The sequence below is a fragment of the Pelophylax lessonae genome (genome assembly GCF_965119305.1).
Source record: "Pelophylax lessonae genome assembly, chromosome: 6".
In the NCBI taxonomy this organism is placed as follows: domain Eukaryota; kingdom Metazoa; phylum Chordata; class Amphibia; order Anura; family Ranidae; genus Pelophylax; species Pelophylax lessonae.
The window spans coordinates 61,187,578-61,213,171 of NC_138773.1; positions in this window are offsets into that span (position 1 = coordinate 61,187,578).

The window sequence follows — 25,594 nt, forward strand, 5'->3', positions numbered from 1 at the left end:
CATGCAGGCGGGATCATCATGGGGGGGCTGGCAGGGTGCTGTACATAAAATATCACAGCCCCCCCCCCCCACCTCAGTATTCCTCTTAGGAACCCTCAGCCCTGATGAAAGCAGTGGGCTGGCTCTTGGGAGGAGTTATGCAAATATAAAGACTCTTCATTGGAGGGTGTCAGTCTGGAGGGGTGGGCGTTCCCAGGTGGGATATATTTGCATACAAACCCCCCTAGGTAACACCCACATGTGATGCTCTGCCTCCATAACGGAAATCAAATGAATAAAAGGGGGCGGGCCAAAGACAGTCAGGCTGAGGAGGAAAGGGCTAGATATTGCTGGACGTCCGCCAGCCAAGTAATAAAGCAGGCTCTATATAACTTCCAATACACATTGTGACAAGCTCACAGACCCATTTCAGTCCAGGAGAGGAGCCGTACAACTGTGCAGCACTGAAGGGAAGGCTGGAGGTTTAGCTTTAAAGTGGTTGTAAACGTTTGATTAAAAAATAACACAACCATGTCATACTTGCCTGCTCTGTGTAATAGTTTTGCACAGAGCAGCCCCGATCCTCCTCTTCTGGGGTCCCCCACCAGAGTTCAAGGCCCCCCCCCTATTTATTGGGTGTCCCCATGGAAAGCCGCTTTCCCTGGGTGCACTTATATGTGCCCGCTCCCGAGTCCCTCTGCGTCCATTGACACAGATGGCAGGACTTGGCCCCACCCTGTCACCAGTTGTGATTGACGGCAGTGGGAGCCAATGGCTCCTGCTGCTATTAATCTGTCCAATGAGGAGAGAGACAGCGGTGGGAGTCACTGCACTCGTGCACATTGCTGGATCGGATCGGGTTCAGGTAAGGAAAAGTGGGGTTCTGGGGGGGGGGAGGTGCAGCACAGAAGGGTTTAAGGCTTTACAAGCACTTTAAATGACCCCTCTGCTGCTCGGCCCTAAAAAAGGGCACCTGAAGGCCTCATACATAGGGCAGAGGGTGCAGAAAATGATCCGGTGCCATAGTTGTTTTGTCCTCCGTTGCCCTCACACTGCGGTCCCTTCCTGCCATTGAAATGAATAGGCCAGTGCAAGGTAATGTGGTGCCCACTGAATGGCAGTATATCTATGGATGTGTCAGGTGGTGGCCTGCCAACCAATCAGGTTTAATCAATTTAAATGCATTTGCCAAGTGCCCCCTTTGTGAGGCCTGTGTGTGTGTAAAGCCTTGCTTGTCAGTAAAGTTGTGGTAATTTGAAAACATTTCTATATATAAATAGGAGGTGTTCCTGTATGTGAGCTGCTCCTGCCGTCCCTCCTCACCTCTTACATATAGAGGCGTCATCACAGGCGTCCCTCACAGCCTCATCCGTGGTGTCACAATCCCCGGACATGTCTACTCAGCCACCGCCTCTCACCACAACAATCCGCACCTTGGTGACCTTCTACAGCCTCACACGCCATTGGCAGGCTGGTTTCCATAGCGAGCGCTCCCATTGGTTTCGTCTTCCACCATATCCCCGTTCACCTCATGTCATGCAATGATATTGGATACGCAGCCTAGAGGGCAGTGATGGCGGCAGCCATATTTAGTGAGGGAAAGCAAAAATGCAGTCACATTCTGTGGAGCTGTTATTTACATTTAAAAAAAGAAGGACACCAATTGATATTAATAAAGAGAAGAAAACTCGCACAATGTCAGGTGGTGTACTGCTCACTGCACTAACATGACACTACTTACTGTCCTGCTAGTTTATACTGCCCTGCACCGTTTCCATAAATTGCCCTAATAAAATAAAAACTGTCACTTCATCTCCGGAAGGTTCTCCCCCTTCCTGACCACGCCATTTTATGTGATTCGCCACTGTGTTGTTTTAACCACTTGAGGACCAGGCCTATTTCTGACACTTGTTTACAAGTTAATATCAGTATTTTTTGCTAGAAAATTACCTAGAACCCCCAAACATTGTATATGAATCTGCCGCTGGGACCACCGTTATCTGAAAGAGGACCGCCCGCCGTTTCGAAAAAGACCGGGGTTTTGGCAGCTATTTGCTGCCATAACCCCGATATTTAGCATCAAAGTACCAATGTAAATCGTCAGCGTGCGGTCGGTAAGTGGTTAAAATTGCACACGTTCATGGAATAGCGACAAACTTTGGTACTTAAAAATCTTAAAAATCTCCAAAAGCGACGCTTTAAACAAACATTTTTACAGGTTACCAGTTTAGAGTTAGAGAGGAAGTCTAGTGCTAGAATTATTGCTCTCACTCTAACGATCGCAGCGATACCTCACATGTGTGGTTTGAACACCGTTTACATATATGGGCGCGACTTGTGTATGCGTTCGCTTCTGCGCGCAAGCTCGAAGGGATGGGGTGCTTTAAATTTTTATTTTTTTTTATTTTTACTTTTTATTTTTACACTGTAGCTTTAACCACTTTACCACTAGAGGATATTGCTGTCTTATGTCTGGGCCACTTTTTGCGATTCGGCGCTGTGCGACTTTAACTGACAATTGCGCGGTCGTGCGACGCCAGACCCAAACGAAATTTTTTTTCCCACAAACAGAGCTTTCTTTTGGTGGTATTTGATCACCTGTGCGATTTTTACTTTTTGTGCTATAAACAAAAAAAGAGCGTTTATTTTGAAAAAATAACAATATTTCTTAACATTTTTTTATATGAAATTCCCCCCCAAAAAAATGTAAAAATCAAATTTTTAAAAAATTTTTGGCCAATTTGTTTTATGCTACCTATGTTTGGTAAAAAAAAATCACAATAAGTGTATTTTGGTTGGTTTGCGCAAAAGTTATTGCGTTTACTAACAAAGGGAAAGATAGGAATGTAAACATCCCAATAGAAATAAGCAGGACAGATCCTCTTTAATGTGAGATCTGGGGTCATAAAAACCTCAGATATAACATTTACACCTAAAAGCAATATCAAATAAAAAGTTAAAAAAAAAATTGGCCCTTTAAGGAAATTGGGTTTGATGTCACTCCGGTCCTCCAAGGGCATAGAGATGACCGAGAAGCGGCAGGTGGGGGGTGGGCACCTCTCCTGACTACCATAAAAGAGATCCTGTGGTGAATCCGCAGCTGGGACCACTTTTATGTTAAAGCGGACCGCCTACTGTGTAAAAAAATACCAGGGTTATGGCAGTTATCTGCTGCCTAAATGCCGGTATTTAACGGCAAAGTAGCGACGTAAAAACACAGTGGGCAGCCTGGAAGTGGTTAAGAAAAAATGGCAGTTATTTTTTTCTGATTACAAGAAGATTAAAAAAAAAAAAATTCTCTAAGTGTATTGCATCTGTATACTGAGTGTACAGCCAGAAATAAAAAAGCTAACAAAGAAAAAAACATCAGTTTTTTCCTTGCTGAGTAACAGGAGATAAAAAAAACAAGAAAAAACGAACTTCTGCTAGCGTATTGGATCTGTATACTGAGTGTACAGGCAGAACTCACAAAGCTCACAAACAAGGACAGGGTCCCTTTAAGAAAAAAAAAAGTCAGTTATTTTTAGCTGAGTCATGGCTGGGAGGAGCCATGGCTGGGAGGAGCCTGGGAGGAGCCTATATAAGGCAGCTCCCGGAAGGATCCTGGCAGAAACAGAGCGCTCACTGTACCTGTACAGACCTGTTTCTACTCTGGGCGATTGTGTTATTGCGATTCTATTCTAGCAATTTCATTCACATTGATTTCTTTGTGATTTCATTGTGACTCGCTCAGAGCGTTCATTATTCTACATAATGAAGTTATTTCAGCGCAAACGACCTGTTTATCATATGAACACCAATGATATACAGACACATATGGAAGGGGAGATCATTGAACAGCTGGCAGATCCCCCAACCAAGATGCCCACAAAACTGAAGAGTTTTCGGGCTTTCCTACGCGGCTGCATTAGAGCGGCTGCTGGATGTTTTTACGGATTTGGACCAAATCAGACAGAAGACTCTATGGGTAAGTATTGTGGATATTTATAGATACATGGCGGCTGAAACCCTTTCATGGTATCCTTTGTTCTCATGTATGACGGGTCACATTCAGGCAGAATTCACAAAGCTAACAAACCAACACAGGGTCCCTTTGGGAAAAAATGTCAGTTATTTTTTACTGAGTACAAGGAGATTTAAAAAAAAAAATGCTGTTATTGTATAAGATCTGTATACGGATTGTACAGGCAGAATTCACAAAGCTAACAAACCAGGACAGGTTCCTTTATAACAAAATGTCAGTTATTTTATAACAAAATGTCAGTTATTTTATAACAAAATGTCAGTTATTTTTTGCTGAGGAAGGAGATTTAAAAAAAAGAAAAAAAAAAAAGAAAAGGTTCTTTAACTGTATTGGATCTGTATACTGAGTGTACAAAAAGACAGAAAACAATCAGCGCAGACAGATGAACCTAAAGACTAAAACTGCAAGCTGGACACCAAAGATAAATCCCTCTTATCTCATACAGAACCATTAATATATATAGTGCAGCGCAATCAGCAGATCATTTTATGAGGGAATAGTCCATAATAAAAGCCAGAAGTCCCAGAACAGTCCATATGGTGCAGGAAAAATGGAAACCGATCGATCCCCTCCCCCTGTGATTACACCGCGCTCACCTGAAATATAAAAATCAGCGCTTTCTGTGAAAGGGTTAAACACCAGAGGCCGATTCCTCACACCCACCGCTTTATAAAGGGAACTGGTTAAATCCGGACTGATTCCACTCACCGATAATCACAACATGAAATAAAAAGGCAATCTAAGTGCTCTCCGTATTGAACTGTTTATTTAAAACATAAAAGACAGGAGCGCACTTCCATAGAGAAAAGCAGATGATAACATAACAGCTCTCTCCGGTAACACTGCCCTCTGGTGACGGGAGACGCAGTGCCGCTGTGACAATCACAGCTTCCGACTACAGCTGATCAGAGGATGAGTGAAGAGCGGCTCCACCTCCCGTACATGTATCGTCCAATGAGGGAATTCATCAGCAGGGGTGGGAAGTCTCGCCGTCACCCTCTTCCTTAACCACTTAAGCCCCGGAGGATTTGGCTGCTAAAGGACCAGGGGTTTTTTTTTGCGATTTTTTACTGCGTGACTTTAACGGACAATTGCGCGGCCGTGCGACGCTGTACCTAAACGAATTTGACGTCCTTTTTTTCCCACAAACAGAGCTTTCTTTTGGTGGTATTTGATCACCTGTGCGATTTTTTGATCACGCGCTATAAACAAAAAAAGAGCGTAAATTTTGCAAAAATAACAATATTTTTCACATTTTTTTATATGAAATTCCCCCAAAAAAAAAGTAAAAATCAAAATTTTTTAACATTTTTCGGCCAATTTGTTTTATGCTACCTATGTTTGGTAAAAAAAAATCGCAAAAAGCGTATTTTGATTGGTTTGCGCAAAAGTTATCGCGTTTACTAACAAAGAGAAAGATTTTTGTCATTTTTGGTGTTTTTTTTTTTAACGCGTAATGGCGGCGATCTGCGATTTTTTTTTTCGGTACTGCGACATTGCGGCGGACAGATCGGACCCTTGACTGACATTTTTGACACTTTTGGGGTTACCAGTGACATTACTGCAGTAATCAGTGCTATACATATGCACTGTTACTGCAAAAATGACACTGGCAGGGAAGGGGTTAACTTTATTGGACAGGGAGGGGTTAAGTGTGTCCTAGGGGCGTGCTTTCTACTGTGTAGGGACATTCCTATTGGTGTAAAAGCAAAGATCAACCGTTCTACATAGTAGAACGGACAGATCTTCACTTTTACACAGGGAGAACTGACAGGCAGCTTGTTTACACAAGCTGCTCTGTCTTTCTCCCTTCACAGGAGCGATCGCAGTGTGACTGGCGGACATCGAGTCCGCCGGTCACACGCACTGACTTGCCTGTGAACGAGCCGCGGCGGGCGCGCGCCTCGGCGGGCGCGCGCCCGCCCGCGATAGGCTCGCAAGTCAGTGACAGGCGAGTGACGTACCGATACGTCACTCTGCCTGGCCGGGGCTGACCGCCGCAGTATATAGTCGTGCGGCGGTCGGCAACCGGTTAAATAGCATCAAGTGTCAGTCTATGGCTGGGACACAAAAGGCCTCACACTGCCATCTACTGGTAAATTTAAAAATGACAACAAATGAGAAAATGCTTTTCTAACAAAGATAACCAAACCTACTACAGATTCAATTAACCTCCCTGGCGGTATGATTGTTTCCGATTTTAGGTGTTGAAAGCGGTACCATTATTTTGCATGTAATTCTTAAGGACGAGCAGCCAAACCAACTATTTACATGTGATTTTTTTTTACTGTGCATTCTTCTTTATAATATCTCGGGTATGATAAAGTTTGAAACAGAAAATCGTAAATTATAATATAATAATTAACTATAAAAAAGTTGTAGTATATATATATATATATATATATATATATATATATACACACACACACACATATATATATATAAATTTATATATAGTACAGTACAACTGCAGACAAGGGCACTGGGGGGCTAACTAATGTCAATTTATTTTATTTAGTAATGTAACCCAATAGGATTACAATATATCAGTGTGTTTGTGTGTTTTACTTTTCAAATTTGCCGCTGGTTCCACCCCCCTGCGACGTGACGCTCGCAGGGAACGGAAGCCAGGGCACAGAGCATCAGGCGCAAGATCCGGCCGCCGTATGCTGCAGGAACACATCGCGGGATCCTGGGAACAATGTAAGTAACCCCTCTTCCAGGATCCAGCGATGCTCCCTGGCGGTACCCCGAGTGTGGCTTGGGGTTACCGTTAATGACACTGAAATTCCACCCCGAGCCACACTCGGGAATACCGCTAAGGAGGTTAACATAATCACCCACCGCCATCACTACTGATCCTACACCCACAAAAATAGAGAAACATAAAATACATATAATAAATTCATAAAAACAAAGAAAATAAAACCATAAAATATTAAACCCCTCAAGATTATCTGTCAGAGATGAAGCAGTTGAGGTCGAACTCCACGTTCAACCCCAACGGGGACAACACCCCTGTTTCAAAAATCCAAAATGATTTGCGCTGACTAAGCCGTCTGATAAAATGACCTCCTCTCCAGTGCTTCTTAACACGTTCAATGGCCCAGAATTTTAGTTCTCTGGGATCTCTATTATGATGGATACGGAAGTGCTTGGACACACTATGTGTGACTTTTCCTTTCTTATTGTTACCGATATGTTCAGCAACTCTCACATGTAGGGCTCTCGACACCCTGCCTACATATTGGAAGCTGCGGTTGCATTTCAATTTATATACCACACCTTCCGTATTGCATGTAATGAGGTCCCTGATGTTATATTGTTTCCCTGTGCTATAAGCGATAAATTCCTTATGTTTTTTGATGTTATGTTTGGCATGTTTGCATGCAGAACATCTTCTGCACGCAAAATAAAAACGGAAAGGAAAGAAAAAAGCTTATTCTCCTTTAAAACAGGGGGATCAACCACCCCTTGGGCAATTTTATCCCTAAAAGTGCGGGCCCGCCGATAGATAAACTGTGGGCGTGGGGGCAGGACTGGACCCAATATCTGATCCCTAAGGAGAATCCCCAGTATTTGGAGATGATCTTCTCAACTTTTTTATAATGAACATTGTAGTCAAGGATGATTTTGAATTCCTGTTTACCTTTCACTGTCTCTTTTGTGGAATCACCTATAAGGACACTCCTATCTAAATTCCTGACCTTCTCCATTTCAACCTCCAGATTACTCTTATTATAACCTTTTTGCACAAACCTTTTGGTCAAAATCTGGGATTGAGAGATGAAATCAGCCTCCATTGAGCAATTCCTTCTCAGGCGAATATATTGGCCCTGAGGGATATTGCACAACCAGGAGGCATGATGACAACTCTCCAATGGGATACACCCATTTCTGTCAGTAGGTTGGAAGTAATTGCGTGTACGGAAGGTCCTCCCCTCTTTAAAAATTAATAAATCTATACTCCACCCTCCACCTCTAAGCCCCCGATCACACTGAATGCGGCACGGTTTCAAATCTGTGCAACTTTATGCACAGATGTCTATGGAAATCGCATCTAAAACTGACAAAAATAGTGCAGAAACTTTCTTGCAAATCAGGCGTCGCACCGATTTGAACAGTTCCATTGCCGAAGATAGGGTGCGACTTGTCATGTGAGTTGGACCTGTCAAATCACATGACAAGTCGCACCAAAGTGAACCGGGGCTGAGGGCTCTTTCACATTAGTAGCCAAGGGAGCGGCTGAGTTGTGGTTTTACCACACCCTGCCTACACACCCAAATCCTAACAATCTGGTCACAGTTGTGGCATTTTTAACTCAGGCTGTACCATCTGTCAAATTCACCCATTGACTTCAATGCCTGGCCCTGCAACGTAAAATTGCCATTAAGCAAAAAAGAAACAAAAAAACAGGCACCAGGAGGCAGCGGTAGCACCTCCTGAATACCTGTCAGCTGCTGCTGTACCACCCTCTGAAAGGAAATCCTCCAGATCGCTACCGCAAATGTGAAAGAAACCTAAATGCAGACACATATTATCCATTTCACACTCACCACTACCCAGAACACCACTTCCCATGTTACCCCCTCCAACTTATATCACTGACCAACCATTTCCCAACCCACAGACATCATTCATCAGCCAATTCCCACCCCCCCAGCATACATACATACCACAGGCTTCTCCATACCTTCTGCTGACAGGCATCACTCCTAGCTACTTCCTACCCCCAGCTGACAGACATTATTCTATAGGCTTCTTTCACACGGACGTTCCGATCTGCTCCGCTGTTTTTCACGTGAACCCAATATGAACCTCCATTCTTCTCTATGGAGCGGCGGGTGTAAACGGATGGGGATCCAGTCACACTTTCTGAGCAGCATTGCCAGTTAACAAAGCCCTTGCATTTGTATTCAAATATATTTGTCATTTATGTTAGCCAATCTGATGATTCACAAACCCCTGCCACAATGCACAACCAAGGAGGTGACACCATTACTTCCTGATGCAACTTTGCAATTTCCTTTGTGATTGGCCCACTCATTTAACAATGAAAGGTCATTGTCACACTTCTAAAAATACTTGTTGGCGGCTTCTTGACTCTCTGACTTTGAGAAACTATCACAACCAGTGGATTGGGATAAGTGCCAGGCAAACCAGCGTTTTATTAGGAAGGATAACAATAGCTGCCCCTGTGATGATCAAAATATATGGAGTAGCGCTGAATCTGTTTCAATGTGTAACCAAAATAGGGTGCTCAAATATAAATATAGAAATGAATATACATATAACAATGGAATAGCTGCCCCTATGTCCCTGTCGTGTCGGGTTTATTTCTTGTCCCTGGCACTGGAGTTTTCAACTTATCTCTCTATAATTTGTTGTTGTATAAATAAAAATAGATCAATTGAAGATTAAGGTGCTAAATCCAATTTCTCTTTTTTATTGCAGATATGTACGGAATTTACCACAGACCCAGCTCACACGGCAGGCTTGCCGCAGTGATCGAGACTGAGTGTAAACTCCCCATCGAGACTTCACCCACATGTGATGTTCACATTGAGCATTCACCAGAAAGTGGGATTGGGATATCAGCCACAAGTGATATTCCCATTGAGATTTTACAATGTGACATTGAGATTGAGACTTCACCAAAAAGTGACATTGAGATTGAGACTTCACCAAAAAGTGACATTGAGATTGAGACTTCACCAAAAAGTGACATTGAGATTGAGACACCCCTCAGCACTGGGGGGATTGTCCCAATCACATTGGATGGCTTCAGATTCCATCGCTTCCTCGGAGCCGGTAGTTTTGGAAAGGTAAGTTGTCAGATCTTTTCCCTGATTTAAAATGTTCAGATAGAGTGGAGGAGGATTAGAACCCCTGTCGGGTTTTATCACTGTCTGGGGCTCTGTTGGAGAAATTTCCCCTCACTTCCTGTCCTGCTGATGCTGATTTCACCAGATAGGAAGAAATTGTGAATCTGAAATAAGGGTACAGACAGAAATCCCCTCCTCCTACTCCACTGCAGAAAAGTATTTTCATTTCTGTGTATGTGGCTGCTGCAGACCTGGGCTTACACTTTAGTCCCGGATCAGACTATAGCGATGACAGACATCGCATATGATTCGGAGCGCACTGCTCTGAAAATCACATGCGATGTCTGTGCGATGTGAATTCAGCCATACAGATTGTATGGATGAATTTGCATCTGATTCAGACACAACACGCACAGGACCCTTTTTTGGGTCCGCAGTAGAATCAGATCGCATGGTGGTTCAAACCAATGCGATCCGATTCATGTCCGAACTGACAGTGCGCACTGATCTGGGGGTGTCGTTAACTTTTTATTGACTCCCCCAGCAATTCACATATGGCAGTGTGAACTGCCTGCAATTTAAATGTGATGCGGGAACACGTAATGGATTCGCAGGGTTCCCATATCGCATATGTGTGAACCGGCACTAAAAGCCCAATTCATATTTTTATTTAACTCTAACTCTAAACACATTCCTGGTGCATCAAAATAAAAGGTTTTACAGTTACTTTTTTATAAAGCAGCTAAAGCCAAAGTAGAAAAGCCTGTCCTCTGCTAACATGCTGCAGAGTGGGGTATTTGTTCTCTGTTGGGAAGCGGTGATCTCTCTACAGTGGTTTAACACGCCCCCTGATAAGTCCAGGCTAGAGTTCTCCAATCAGCAAAGCTCATGTTCCATACTGGGGGGGGGGGGGGTACACCCATAGATGAAATATTAACCACTTAAGCCCTGGAGGATTTGGCTGCTCAAAGACCAGGCCCTATTTTGTGATTCAGCACTGCGTGAATTTGACGGACAATTGCACGGTTGTGCGCCGCTGTGCCCAAATCCTTTTTTTCCCCACAAACAAAGCTTTCTTTTGGTGGTATTTGATCACCTGTGCGATTTTTTATTTTTTGCGCTATAAACGAAAAAAGAGCGACAATTTTGAAAAAAATAACAATATTTTTCACATTTTTTTATATGAAATTCTCAAAAAAAAAATTTAAAAATCAAACTTTTTAAACATTTTAGGGCAATTTGTTTTCTGCTACATATTTATGGTAAAAAAAAATCGCAATAAGCGTATTTTGATTGGTTTGCGCAAAAGTTATTGCGTTTACTAACTACGGGAAAGATTTATGTCATTTTTGATTTTTTTTTTTTTTAACTAGTAATGGCGGCGATCTGAGATTTTTTTTGCGGGACTGCGACATTATGGCGTACAGATCGGACCCCTGACTGACATTTTTGACACTTTTGGGGGTACATTACTACAGTAATCAGTGCTAAAAATATGCACCATTACTGTAAAAAGGACACTGGCAAGGAAGGGGTTAACTTTATTACTGATCAAGGGGTTAAGTGTGTCCCTGGGGGCGTGATTCTAACTGTTAGGGGGCGTGGCTAGTAAATTAGTCACAGAGACATACGATCACATAACAGGATCGCATAGCCTCTGTCATTACTTCAGGGAGAATGACAGACGGCTGTGTTTACATCAGCCATCTGTCTTTCTCCCTCTCCTGTGGGAGATTGCGAGTGGCCAGCGGACATCGTATCCACCGGTCACACGCGCTGGCTAGGCAGGGAACAAGAGGGGGCAGGAGCGCGCCACCGGCGACGTGCGTTTGCCCCCTACAGGCTCATGGGCGAGCGTCGTAGCACTATGTCACTTTGCCCAGGAGAGGCTGACTGCCGCAGTAAATAGTCGTGCGGCAGTCGGCAAGTGATTAAACAATGTGAATGAACTTCTGTAATTGTCAGCTATAATTCTCTCTCCTTCTGTCTCCTCCAGGTGGTTTTGGCATCACACACCTCCACCGATGAACTGCTGGCTCTCAAAATCATGACCAAGAACAAATATTACGTCAATGAGATCCTCAATGAGAGCCGAATTCTGCAGGAAGTTCATACCAGCCAATTCTGCATCAATGTATATGGTGCCTTCCAGACAGAGGTAAGTGACTCAGCCTTCTACTTATTTTGTGGGAGAGGTCGGTGTGAAATAGTTAGCCTCTCTGCTACTGGACACCTACCTTTCTCACAACCTACCCAAGATTGCAGAGGGATTCCATAGAAACTCATTTTTAACCTTGATATTTCTTTCTTCTGTGCAGGACAATATATTCTTCGCCATGGAATACCTGAGCGGTGGAGACCTGATGGGATTCTTATTGGAAAGGGCACCACTAGATATCGCAACAACAAGGTAAGACAATGGATACCATAATAGCAGGGATGGAGGTAGAACATGGTACTCTGGAAAGATCACATTAAAGTGTAGGCTTGTCCTAGATATGAAATAGATAAGATAATGGGGTACCATGATAACAGGGATGAAGGTAAAACATAGTACTAGAGATAGATCAAATCAACGTGTAGGCTTTTCCTAGATATGAGATAAGTAAGACAATAGGGTACCATGATAATAGGGATGGAGGTAGAACATAGTACTTTACATAGATCACATTAAAGTGTAGGCTTGTCCTAGATATGAGATCGCAGAGAGAAGGTAGAAGATAGGTCTAACAGGTCCTTGCATAACATCATTTCTGTTTAAGTTAGTTTGTAAATGTAAAACATTTTTTGGATTTTGGATGGAGCGGGGAAGCTTTTTTGTATTGCTTCCTGTTTTGGCCTTACATAAGCTGGCCATAGATGGATTACAATTCAGCCAGTTGAGCAGGGAACAGCTGAATTTCCATCCATCTTTGGGCAGGCTGGTTGTACTGAAGTTGAATGACTCCTGTACAACCAGCCTGTTTGGTTTTTTCATGCTATAGTCACCGGCAGGGATCATTGTATTCTGACTGCTGGGAAACCTCCCGCTGTCAAAATACAGAAGCTCCACAGAAGGAATTCATCAACACTAACTGTGCTGATGAGGGAATTGGGCAATTTTTTTTTCCCTACAAAATTGCTTAATGTATGGCCGGCTATACAAGTTAAAAGAAACTGTACAATCACATTCAATCATATTTGGACATTTTTACTATCACAAAAAACAATTTGCGAGAATTTACCACGTGCATTTTACAAATTTATCAGTGATTTTAAATATTCATATAAACCACTTATGTGTAGTGTGCTAAATTCTGCTGTTACTGGCAGAATTTCAACATGATTTGGTTATAGCACGCATACATGACTATTACTGATAATTGAAGCGTTAGGGTCAATTTTTTGTTATTTTTTGGCTTAGATTACCATACATAATGCTTACCATCAATCTTTTCTGTCTCCCTATCAGATTCCTCACTGCAGAGATCATTTGTGGCCTGCAGTTCCTTCATGGCCGTGGGATTGTACACCGCGATCTCAAGCCAGATAACATTCTGATGGATAGCGTTGGACACGTGAGAATCGGCGACTTTGGCTTATCAGCAATAGGTGTGAGCCCTATTTACAAGGCTCTTTATGACTCGGTCGGCACTCCAAGGTACAGGGCACCAGAGGTAAGTATTGATTGGATCGTTTTGGTTTTTCTTTCTTTTTATCAGTAAAATAATCACTAATCACTTGCCGACCAGCTGCTGCAGTTATACGGCGGCAGGTCAGCAGGTTTCCACGTATGACCGTAAGGTGGTCTGCGGGAGCCATCGTGGGTGCCCACTCCCCAGTGGGGAAGCCGATCCATGGGGCCAGGGGCCACTATTGCCACCGGGCACCCGTAATCGCTCCCCGTAAAGAGAGAACAGAGGTCTGCTCTTGTAAACACAGCAGACCGTTGTTTTCTCTGGTATTAATGCAGAGCTCCTGTGTTCCTCCTATTTAAGCCCCGTACACACACGCAGATCGTCTTCATACAAACGTCGGCGGACGAAAGATCTGCCGATTGTATGCGTGTTAGTATGGTGCCTCCGACAGATGTCTGCACACAATCTGCGGACAAGAGTCTTTCTTGCAAACATGAAAATTTTTGTCTGCAGACACCAGAACGGACAATTGTTTGCCTGTCAGTACAGAAATCAGCCGACAGACCGCAGATTTGCAAGACTGGGCATGCTCAGAAAATAAAAAACACAGGGAAAGTTAACCATTACATGACATCACTTCTGCAGTCAGCTGAAGTCTGCAGACAAAATTCTTGTGCTGTCCTTGTGCTGTCTTTGCACTTTTCAACAGACACCGACATCCCGGGGAGAAAAGATGAACATTTGTATGACGACGATCTGCGTGTGTGTATGGGGCTTAAGGAACACAGGTCTCTGTATTGATTTTATTAACCCATCCACCCCCACAGGTAGAAAACACCCACTAGGCTCACACTTAACCCTTTGATTGCCCCTGGGTTAACCCCTTCCCTGCCAGTGTCATTATTACAGTAACAATGCATATTTTTTGCACTGATTACTGTAGTAATGCCACTGGTCCCTCCAAAAGTGTAAGAAATGTCAGTTAGGGGTCTGATCTGTCCTCCGCAGTGTCACAGTCCCGCTAAAAATCGCTGATCACGGCCATTACTAGTAAAAAAATAAAATCAAATAAATAAAAATTACAAAAATCTTTTCTCTAGTTTGTAGGCGCGATAACCTTTGCGCAATACAATCAAAATACGTTTATTGGGATTTTTTTTTTTAGCAAAAATTTGTAACAGAATACAAGTTGGCCTAAAATTATGAAAAATTAGATTTTTGCATTTTTTTGGGAATGTTATATAGCAGAATGTGGAAAATATAATTTTTTTTTCAGAATTGTCGCTCTTTTTTTGTTTATAGCGCATAAAAAATAATCGTGCAGAAGAAAGCTCTATTTGTGGGAAAAAAAGGACATCAATTTTATTTAGGTACAGCGGCGCATGACCGCGCAATTTTCCATTAAAAATATACCGCAGTGCCGAATCGCAAAAATGGCCTGGTTATTAACCACTTTAGCCCCGAAATATTTGGCTGCTCAAAGACCAGGCCCTATTTTGCGATTCGGCACTGCCTGATTTAACGGACAATTGCGCGATCGTGCGACACTGTACCCAAACGAAATTGACGACCTTTTTTTCCAACAAACAGAGCTTTCTTTTGGTGGTATTTGATCACCTGTGCAATTTTTATTTTTTGCGCTATAAACAAAAAAAGAGCGACAATTTTGAAAATATATTAATATTTTTCACATTTTTTATATGAAATTCTCAAAAAAAAAAGAAATTCTCAAAAAAAAAAATAAAAAATCTAAATTTTTTAACGTTTTAGGCCAATTTGTTTTCTGCTACATATTTTTGGTAAAAAGAAAATCGCAATAAGCTTATGTTGATTGGTTTGCGCAAAAGTTATTGCGTTTACTAACTACGGGAAAGATTTATGTCATTTTTATTGTTTTTTTTTTAACTAGTAATGGCGGCGATCTGCGTTTTTATTGCGGGACTGCGACATTGCGGCGGACAGATCGGACCCCTGACTGACATTTTTGACACTTTTGGGAGTACCAGTGACATTACTACAGTAATCAGTGCTATAAATATGCACTGTTACTGTAAAAATGACACTGGCAGGGAAGGGGTTAACTTTTCTGGTGATCAAGGGGTTAAGTGTGACCCTAGGGGCATGATTCTAACTGTGGGGGGCGTGGCTTGTGATGTAATCACAAGAGACATGCGATCCTACATAGCAGGAACGCATTGCCTCTGTGATTACTTTAGTGAGAATGACAGACGGCTGTGTTTACATCAGCCATCTGTCCTTCTCCCACTGCAGAGGAAGATCGCGAGTGGCCGGCAGGCATCTGAGCCGCCAGGCATACGTCCTGGCTCCCCAGCCAACGAGCAGGGGTGGGAGCGCGCCTCCGGCGGCACGCAATCGCCCCCTAGCTCCTTCCAGGTTAGCGCCGTACATGTACGGCACTTTGCCTGGGAGCCCCAGACTGCCGCTGTACAACTGCGGCGGGCGGTCGGCAAGCAGTTAAGGGGGAAAATCTTCCGGTCCAGAAGTGGTTAATGACCGTTCTATTCTTTTTGATATTTCCACAGATCTATTTGGAGCTGCCATATGGATATCCCGCTGACTATTTCTCCCTGGGAGTTATAGTCTATATGATGGCGACTGGAAATTACCCATTTATGGGCTTAGACAAGAACATGCTTGCATGCTCCATCCTCAACAATCGTCCACATTTCCCTGAAGATTTTGATATGGATCTCAAGAACCTCATAGGCAACATAGTAAGTAAACGTCATCTGTAGCCAGCAAAAAAATGGCTATTCCATTATTATTTTAAAAACAGAATTACAGAGTTATTGTCTATTTACCATTAATAACCTATTTTTTTTTGTTGTTGTTACAGCTCCTATGCGAATGGCAAGCTATGAGAGCAATGCTTTGTGAAAATCTGCGAAGCCACCCATTCTTTATGACCATAGACTGGGTGGAACTGGAGGCTGGGGAAGTTAGCCCGCCATTTACTATGAAGATGGTAAGTATAGGAACCACATATGGGTCCTTGGCAGTGCACTGTCCAATGGTCTGCATTTTATATTCTCCCAGCACCTGAGTGTGCATAACCATTTCAAATAGAAGGGCCATCATTGTACATATTCCAATACTAATGTTTCTTCTCTTCACAGTGCCCACCAATTGACCTAACGATCGAGATGGAAATGGAGGGAATCATTTTTCCTCCCAAAGAAGAAAATGAGCCTGAACTTACAGAAGAAGATCAGGAGCTTTATTGTGGGTTTTCTTTCACCAACAGCAAGTGGGGGGAAGTACAAAGGCCACAGGTGTCATCAGTTTCCCCTGCAGAGGAACCCCTGATCATCAAAAGCCAACAATGAAAAGACAGTTAAGGTAGGTTTTTAGCTTACTGAATTTTGTACACTTGATTCATATACATATATACCTAGAATAATCCTAGAAGTAGCACCTTTATCTGTTGCAGTAGGATATTATGTCTCTAGGAGCCGACTTTTGTCCCTTCATAAAATCATATTTTGAGAACAGTGTACCAGCTTAACGTAACATATTCTTACCGTTCATCAACATCCACACAGATTTGTAAATGGCAGCTTTGTAAACATTTCTACCTTTCTCTCTTCTCTTTAACAGATCTGCATTAGAGGATCACTTTGTCAAATCCTCACTGGAGCGTCCTCTACATCTTTACTTTACTGATGGAGTTTCATCACCACCTGTCTCCAAGAGAGCAATGCCACAGATCTGCATTAGAGGATCTCTTTGTCAAATCATCACTGGAGCGTCCTCTACATCTTTACTTTACTGAATGAGTCTCATCGGCACCTGTCTCTAAGAGAGCAATGCCACAAGCTCTCTTCTAACCGGATTGTCACAATTTATTTTCTGCAGGTGTGCGTTGGACCGGCTATAAGGGGAGGTTGGAGGCCGGTAGACCTTTTTTTCCCGCAGGTGTGTGTTGGACCAGCTATAAGGGGAGGATGGAGGCTGGTAGACTTTTCTTTACCCACAGGTGTGTGTTGGACCGGCTATAAGGGGAGGTTGGAGGCCGGTAGACCTTTTTTCCCGCAGGTGTGTGTTGGACCGGCTATAAGGGGAGGTTGGAGGCCGGTAGACTTTTTTAACCGCAGGTGTGTGTTGGACCGGCTATAAGGGGAGGTTGGAGGCCGGTAGACTTTTCTTTCCCATAGGTGTGTGTTGGACCGGCTATAAGGGGAGGTTGGAGGCCGGTAGACTTTTCTTTCCCATAGGTGTGTGTTAGACCGGCTATAAGGGGAGGTTGGAGGCCGGTGGACCTTTTTTTCCACAGGTGTGTGTTGGACAGCTATAAGGGGAGGTTGGAGGACAGTTTTTATTTTATTTTGGCTATTTGGCACTAGATGTGTGTGGAACCAGCAAAAAAACACTGTCTTGAATGTTGTTCCAAGTTGGGAGCACTATGTGGCTTTACATGCGATTGCAAATATATGAAACCAAAACCTCTGTTTTTTTAACAAATGTTTAAAAATAGTTTAGACTTTCAGTTTATTTGTTGCTTAGTAACAATTTAGAAACAATGTTAGAGTAGAGTTAGGGACCGCACTTTGCAGAGGGGCCTTGACGTGGCAGTGCGGCTTTACATATATTTGAAAATTTGTACTACGTTAACCTAACACAAATTTTGGAAACAGTTTAGACTTTTTCCTTATTTTGCTGGCTAGCTGGTAAGTATGCTGGAGGATTTTATGTATTGGATTGTTCTGTAAACTGCCCTGCCCATGTCCACCTTACTTTAAAGGATGAGTCCAGGCAAAACCAAACACTAAACCTGCTCTGTGCCACATTCTAACCCTAAACTATCTAACCCTGTAAAGCAAAAAATCACTGTACTTACCTATTCTGCACCCCATCCGGTCCGGTCTCCAGCGACGGAAGCTGTGTGCAGGAGAGGATTGACAACGGCTGTGAAATGAATGGTAAGTGACGTCACCCATAGACTTACTATGGGGCTTCCGTTGTCGAGTACCCTCTCCTGCACCCGCCTCCACGCTGAAACCACTGCTGACAGTTCAGCATGGGACCGGACCGACTTGGTAGCAGAATAGTTAAGTAAATGGATTATTGCTTTACAGGGTTAGATAGATTAGGTTTAGAATGTGGCACAGAGCAGGTTTAGAGTTAGTTAGGTTTTGCCTGGACTTATCCTTTAAGCACCCAATCACACTTTTGTGCTTTACTGCAATGTAGGCTGACACAAGTTACATGCGTTAGCGTGTTGCAGTGCCCTCCATTGTCATTGGTACCCCAACACTCTTCTGCCACATATGCATTGTGGCATACCACATTGCACATCCATTGTGCTGTGCTGAGTCAGAAGAAATGGTGCGTGTCTAATTTTTTGTCTATTCTGGTGTGTTGGCAGCCCATTCAATTTAATACAATGCACCAGAACAAGCAGTTGCAAATCCAATATTGTAGCTAATAATAAATTGTTCAGAGGTGCAACTCTGGCAACTCTTAGGTTGCAGAAGACATTCATTCACAGTGACTGGAGTGACAGGAGAGTGAAAAGGAAAATAAGTGGACAGGTTGTTTTGCCCTACATGGTGAAGTCACAGAAAAACACTAAAGAAGATTGTATGGGATTTTTCTTTTTTTCCCCATTTAAACTTACCTAGGTGGATGCAACATCTGTCCCCCAGCACCTTAACAGTGAGAAACGAGCGATCGAACACCACTGATCACTCGGTTCTGACAGCTCCCCAAGCAGAGAGCTGCTGACTTTCAGTCAGCAGCACTGTGCTCTGCCCCCTCCTCACTCATTGGAGGGCTGGGCTGTATAGGGGCAGGGATCGGCTGGCTCAGACTCTCAGCAGCATCGCTGAGAGGCTGACCTGGGTGTCAGTCCAGGCACCTGGCATTCCATGCATTAAGATGAAAAGCATTCTCTGTGCAGCAGACCCCCCAATACTTACCTGAGCCCCACCTCGATCCAGTGATGTAGCACGAGAACTTCGGCTGCCCAACGACAACTTCGGGTGCCAACAACATTTTCGGCTTCTGTGTCTCAGCCAATCCCTCCTGATTGGCTGAGACACAGCAGCCGGTGCAATTGGCTCCCGCTGCTGTCTATCAAAGTCAGTGAGCATATGAGGAGAGAAAGGAGGCGGAGTTGAGCCATGGCTCAATGTCTGAATGGGCACACAGAGCTGCGGCTGGGCTCGTGTGCCGCCATAGCAAACTCAGAAAGAGGGAGGGGCCAGGAGCGCTGATGAGAAACCCAAGAAGAGGAGGCTCTGGGCTGCTCTGTGCAAAACCACTGCATTGAGCAGGTAAGTATGACATGTTTGTTATTTAATAAAAAAAAAAAAAACAAGACTTTAACCAATTAAAGACCAGTCACCGCAGATATACTGCGGCAGGCTGGCTCTCCTGTGCAAACCAACGTATGGGTACGTCAGCTCGCAGGAACGGGTCTCATGCGTGCGCGATCGCCCGCCTTCGCTCTAGCCCTGCAGTGAAGCAACGGGTCCAGTGGCCGTGATGGCCACCAGGAACCCGGCGATCGCTGCAGGGACTGACAGAAGGTGGTGTGCCGTTGTATAAACGGCACACTGCTCATCTGTCACTGATTGAAACAGGGCTCCTGTGTTCCTGTTATTTCCATCCACCAAGTCTGGCCCCCACACAGTTAGAATCACCCCCTAGGTACACATTTAACCCTTTGATCGCCCCTGGTGTTAACCCCTTCCCTGCCAGTGCCATTATTATAGTAACAGTGCATATTTTTAGCACTGATTACTGCAGTAATGTCACTGGTCCCCCCAAAAGTGTCAAAAATGTCAGTTAGGGGGCCGATCTGTCCACCGCAATGTTGCTGCCATTACTAGTAAAAATAAATAAATAAATAAAAATGACATAAATCATTCCCCTAGTTTGTAGATGTGCAAATCAATAAAAATACACTTATTGTGATTTTATTTTACAAAAAATAGGTGGCAAAATACACATTAGTCAAAAGCGATGAAAAAATTTGATTTTTAATTTTTTTTTTATTGTGAATGTTATATAGCAGAAAGTGAAAAATACAGTTTTTTTTTCAAAATCATCGCAATAATAGTGCATAATCAAAAAACCGCGGATGTGATCAAATACCACCAAAAGAAAGTCATTTGTGGGGAAAAAAAAAGGACCTCAATTTTATTTTGGTACAGCGTCGCACGACCGCGCAGTTATCAGTTAAAGTAACGCATTGCCGAATCACAAAAAATGGCCTGGTCATTAAGGGGGCAAATCCTTCCAGTCCAGAAGTGGTTAATATCTCTTTAAGGGTACGTTCACACTGGAGGCCGCTTTGAAATCATGCGTGTTCAGCTGAACTCGCACAATTTCAAACCTGCTTTTAATTGTGAGTTTGGTGGGTGATTTGAAAGACATCTGCGCAGTGGTGTCTATTGAAATCGCCCCCGAAGTCGCCAAAAGTACTGCAAGAACTACTTTTGGAAACCGATTCGGACGATTCAAACCGATTTGGACGGTGCCATTGCTGGGAATAGGCTACGATTTGACATGTCAAATCACCCCGATGTGAACGGGAGCTAATACTTCAATGCAGGCCCGAATGTAAGTGCATAGGAAAACAATCGTTTTATATTCACCCTGTTCACACCACAATGCTGTGTTGAGGTGGGTTGTGATTCGATGCATAAAAATGTAGCATGCATGCAGTTTTTACACAGAACAACTCATTGCACGGCTTGTTACTGCACCACTGAATGTCACGTCGTGCTAGACATAAATAAAGTGTCATTTTTTGTCCCTTCAATAAAGTTAAAAAAGTAAACATTGCGAAGCATTGTAACAACACATCACACCATCCCTAGGCTTTGTATTATTTTTTGTACTGTCTGCATTGGAGCAGACGTTTCCAGCTGTAAGGCTGTCCTCTCTTCTGCCTGAGCTCAACTCTGATGACAGAAACTCATATAACAAAGTTTCTGTCACAATTACAAGAAATAAAATTACAGCCTTTGTTTTTTTTGTTTCAAAAAACTTTATTGGGTTTTATTCCAGTTTTATTCCATCTTACCGTAAAATCCTTTTCTCTTAGCTCATTGACAGACGTAGTCCTCTTTGATTCACATCAATTGGGTTATGTTGCCTCCGCAGGAGTAGGACTAGGCAGAAAGAAAAAACGTTCTGGCTCCACCCTAGGGGCAGTCCCAGAGGGTATATCCTCCCTCTCTCTGCTACAGGGAATCAGTTCTGTTATAAAGCAGTAACAGAGAATTTAACCCAACCCAACTCAATGATAGAGGGGCGGGTACTACGTCTGTCAATGAGCTAAGAGAAAAGGATTTTACGGTAAGAGCTTACAAAAATCCAATTTTCTCTGTCGCTCATTGACAGACGTAGTCCTCTTTGATTCACATCAATTGGGACATCCAGAAGCAGTGCCACAAATGAGGGGTGGGATTGACAGAAATCAAAATCCAATCTAGAAGGCCCAACCGGTGCTAACTAGAAGTTTTAAAGGCTCATTATAAACAAAGAATGAGACTCAAATAAAAATTCCAACGGAAAAAACCCTCGAGGTAGACCACTGGTCTCCTCAAATTGCGGCCTGCAAAACCTTGCGGCCAAACGAGGCATCAGACGATGCCATTACATCAACTTTATAATGTTTTGTAATGGTATGCACCGACGACCAGGTAGCCGCCTTGCACACCTGGACCACTGACGCCTGATGGCGAAAGGCCCATGACGCACTCAGTGCCCGAGTGGAATGCGCCTTAACAGGGAACGGGGGCTCCCGACCCTTAATAGAATAAGCCTGTACCACCGTCTGTCTGATCCATTTGGAAATAGTCGCGGCAGATGCAGGCAACCCCTTTTTGGGTCCATCCGGGACCACAAAAAGTGAATCCGTCTTGCGAAACGAGTCTGTCGTTTTCAAGTATACCCTGATCGCCCGGACCACATCCAAGGAGTGTAAAGCAAACTCCCGAGGATGACTGGGCTTAGGACACAGGGAAGGTAATACAATTTCTTCATTCAGATGAAATTCTGAAACCACTTTTGGTAGGAAGGATGGATTCGGACGAAGAACCACCTTATCTCTATGAACCACCAGATATGGGGAACGACAAGATAATGCAGCCAGTTCTGACACCCTGCGTGCAGAAGTGATAGCCACAAAGAAGGCCACCTTCTGGGACAACGTAGGTAAAGGAATCTACCTAATATCTTCAAAGGGAGGTTTCTGAAGAACCGACAATACTAAATTAAGATCCCAGGGTGGTAACGGCGCGCGCACTGGCGGAGCCAGATGTCGCACCCCCTGGATGAAATTCCGCACCAAGGAATGAGTAGCCAAAGGTTTCTGAAAGAAGATGGCTAATGCTGAGACCTGACCCTTGATAGTGCTCAAGGCCAGTTTCTGCTCAACCCCTTGTTGCAGAAAAGCTAATATTCGACTAACCGAATAAGAACGTGGGTGGAACCCCAGAGGTTCACACCATGCAATGTAGGACTTCCATGTGCGATGATAAATCTTTCTGAAAGTCGCTTTCCTTGCTTTAACTAGAGTAGGAATAACTGAAGCTGACAATCCCTTGTCCTTCAGCACCTGGGTCTCAATAGCCAGGCCGTTAAAGCCAGCGATCGTAAAGCAGGATGGAAGATCGGTCCCTGAGACAGTAGGTCCTCCCTGAGAGGAAGTCGCCACGGGACGTCCGCCACCAGTCTGACCAAGTCGGCGTACCAAGCTCGGCGAGGCCAGTCCGGAGCTACCAGGATTACTGGAATTCCTTCCCCCTCTATCCTGCGAAGAAGTCTTGGCAGTAACCCGAGAGGAGGGAAGGCATACATTAGCTGGTATTGCCCCCACGGGGCGACCAGTGCGTCTGCGGTCTCTGCTAGAGGATCGCGGGAGCGAGCCACAAATCTCTGTACTTTTCTGTTGAATCGTGATGCCAAAAGATCCACATCCGGGGTGCCCCAACGTAGGCACAACTGGTGGAAAACTTCTGGATGGAGGGACCATTCCCCCTGATCCAGAGTCTGACGGCTGAGATAATCTGCCTGCCAATTCTCCACCCCCGGAATGAACACCGCAGAGATAGCTGGAACAAACCGTTCCGCCCAGCGAAGAATGCAAGCCACTTCCTTGGCCGCCCCGGACACTCTTGGTGCCCCCTTGGTGATTGACATAAGCCACAGCCGTGGCGTTGTCCGACTGGATCCGAACCGGGCTGCCCTGGAGCTGCTCGGTCCAGTGAATCAGACAAAGTCTGATCGCTCTCAGTTCCAATACATTTATCGGTAACCTGGATTCTTCCGGGGACCAAAGTCCCTGGACGGATAACTGACCGAGAATTCCTCCCCATCCGGATAGACTGGCGTCCGTGGTCACTATCGTCCAATATATTGGCAGAAATGACTTTCCCTGGCTGAGCATCGGAGACCGAAGCCACCAGACCAGAGACTCTCTGGTCTGTTTGCTCAATCGGATCCGATTGTCCAGGGATTCCGGATTCCGATTCCATTTGAGAAGAATCTCTTCCTGAAGAATTCGGGTATGGGACTGGGCAAATGGGACTGCTTCGAAGGAAGCCACCATCAACCCCAGAACCCTCATGCAAGTCCGAAGAGAAGACCAGCTGTTGGATAGTAACAACTGGACTGCTGATTGAATCTTCCGGAGTTTCCCTACCGGAAGGAAAACTCTTGTCCTGAATGTGTCTAGAATTAGACCCAGATATTCGAGCCTCCGGGTGGGAACCAGAAATGACTTTTGCTGGTTCACCAGCCACCCGAATTCCTGTAAAGAAATCATAGTAATCTCTAGGTTTTGTAGCAGGGTCTGTGGAGACTCTGCATGAAGCAGGAGATCGTCTAGGTAACCTAGAATCGATATGCCTCTTTGGCGCAGTAGTGCCAACATTGGGGCCAACACCTTCGTGAAGACCCGAGGAGCCGTGGAGAGACCGAAAGGTAACGCCGCAAACTGATAGTGGTTCTCTTCTACGGAAAAACGTAGAAACCGCTGATGTCCTGCGTAAATGGGAATGTGAAGATAGGCGTCCTTGATGTCTATGGACGCTAGGACATCCCCTGAATGCAGGGAGGCCGCTACTGTGCGAATGGATTCCATTTTGAATTTTCTTATGTTGACAAAGGAATTGAGTGCCCTTAAGTCCAGAATTGGACGCACTTTGCCCTCTTTCCTGGGTATTGTAAATAGGTTTGAATAAAACCCCTAAAAGCGTTCTGTCCAAGGAACGTGGACTACCACTCCTTGTTGTAGTAAATCCGTGACTGCTCTCCGCAGATCTTCTAAACGATCCGGGGATAGTCGGATATTGGAAGGGAAGAATCGCGCCGTTGGGAGAGATCGAAACTCGATCTTGTACCCTGACCTTATGACTTCGCAAACCCACTTGTTCGGGATTCTGGAGAGCCATGGATCCGGGAACCGGCAAAGACGTCCCCCCACCCCAGTTATGGGTGGGGGCGCACCTTCAGGCTTTAGTAGACTTATCTTCAGGTCTGGAAGGGGCAGGCTTTTGCTTGCCCGACCAACGTCCCCTGAAGCCTCCTGAAGGAGCTTTGGAGGACTTAATTTTTTCACCCGCGGGACGAAAAAAAATTTTATGAGCGGAGAAAGAAGGCCCCCGTCTTTGACGAGGTCCTTTACCCTTAGCACTTTGCGGTAAAAAGGTGCTCTTTCCTCCCGTGAGATCCTTAATGATCTCATCTAAGTTGGCTCCAAATAAACGCTCTCCTAAAAAGGGGAGATTAGCCAATGCTTTTTTGGAACCTTGGTCGGCTAACCAACCTTTTAGCCACAGTGTACGCCTGAGAACCACTGCTGAAACTGATGCTCGCGCCAATAATGGAGTGGCGTCTAACGCCGCATCACACACAAACTGTAACCCCTGTATCATCTGTTCCAACAAATCTGATACCGCCTGAGGGACCTCTTCTAAGTCCCGGCGTAACCATTTGGTCCATTCAGTTACAGTCTGCGAAACCAGCCCAATAGCAATTATTGGTCTGAAAGCTGATCCAATCAAGGAAAACATGGTGCGAGACATAGCTTCTATCTTGCGATCCACCGGATCCTTAAAAGACGGAGCGTCTTCTAATGGAATAACAGTGGCTTTATTTAATCTAGAAATTGG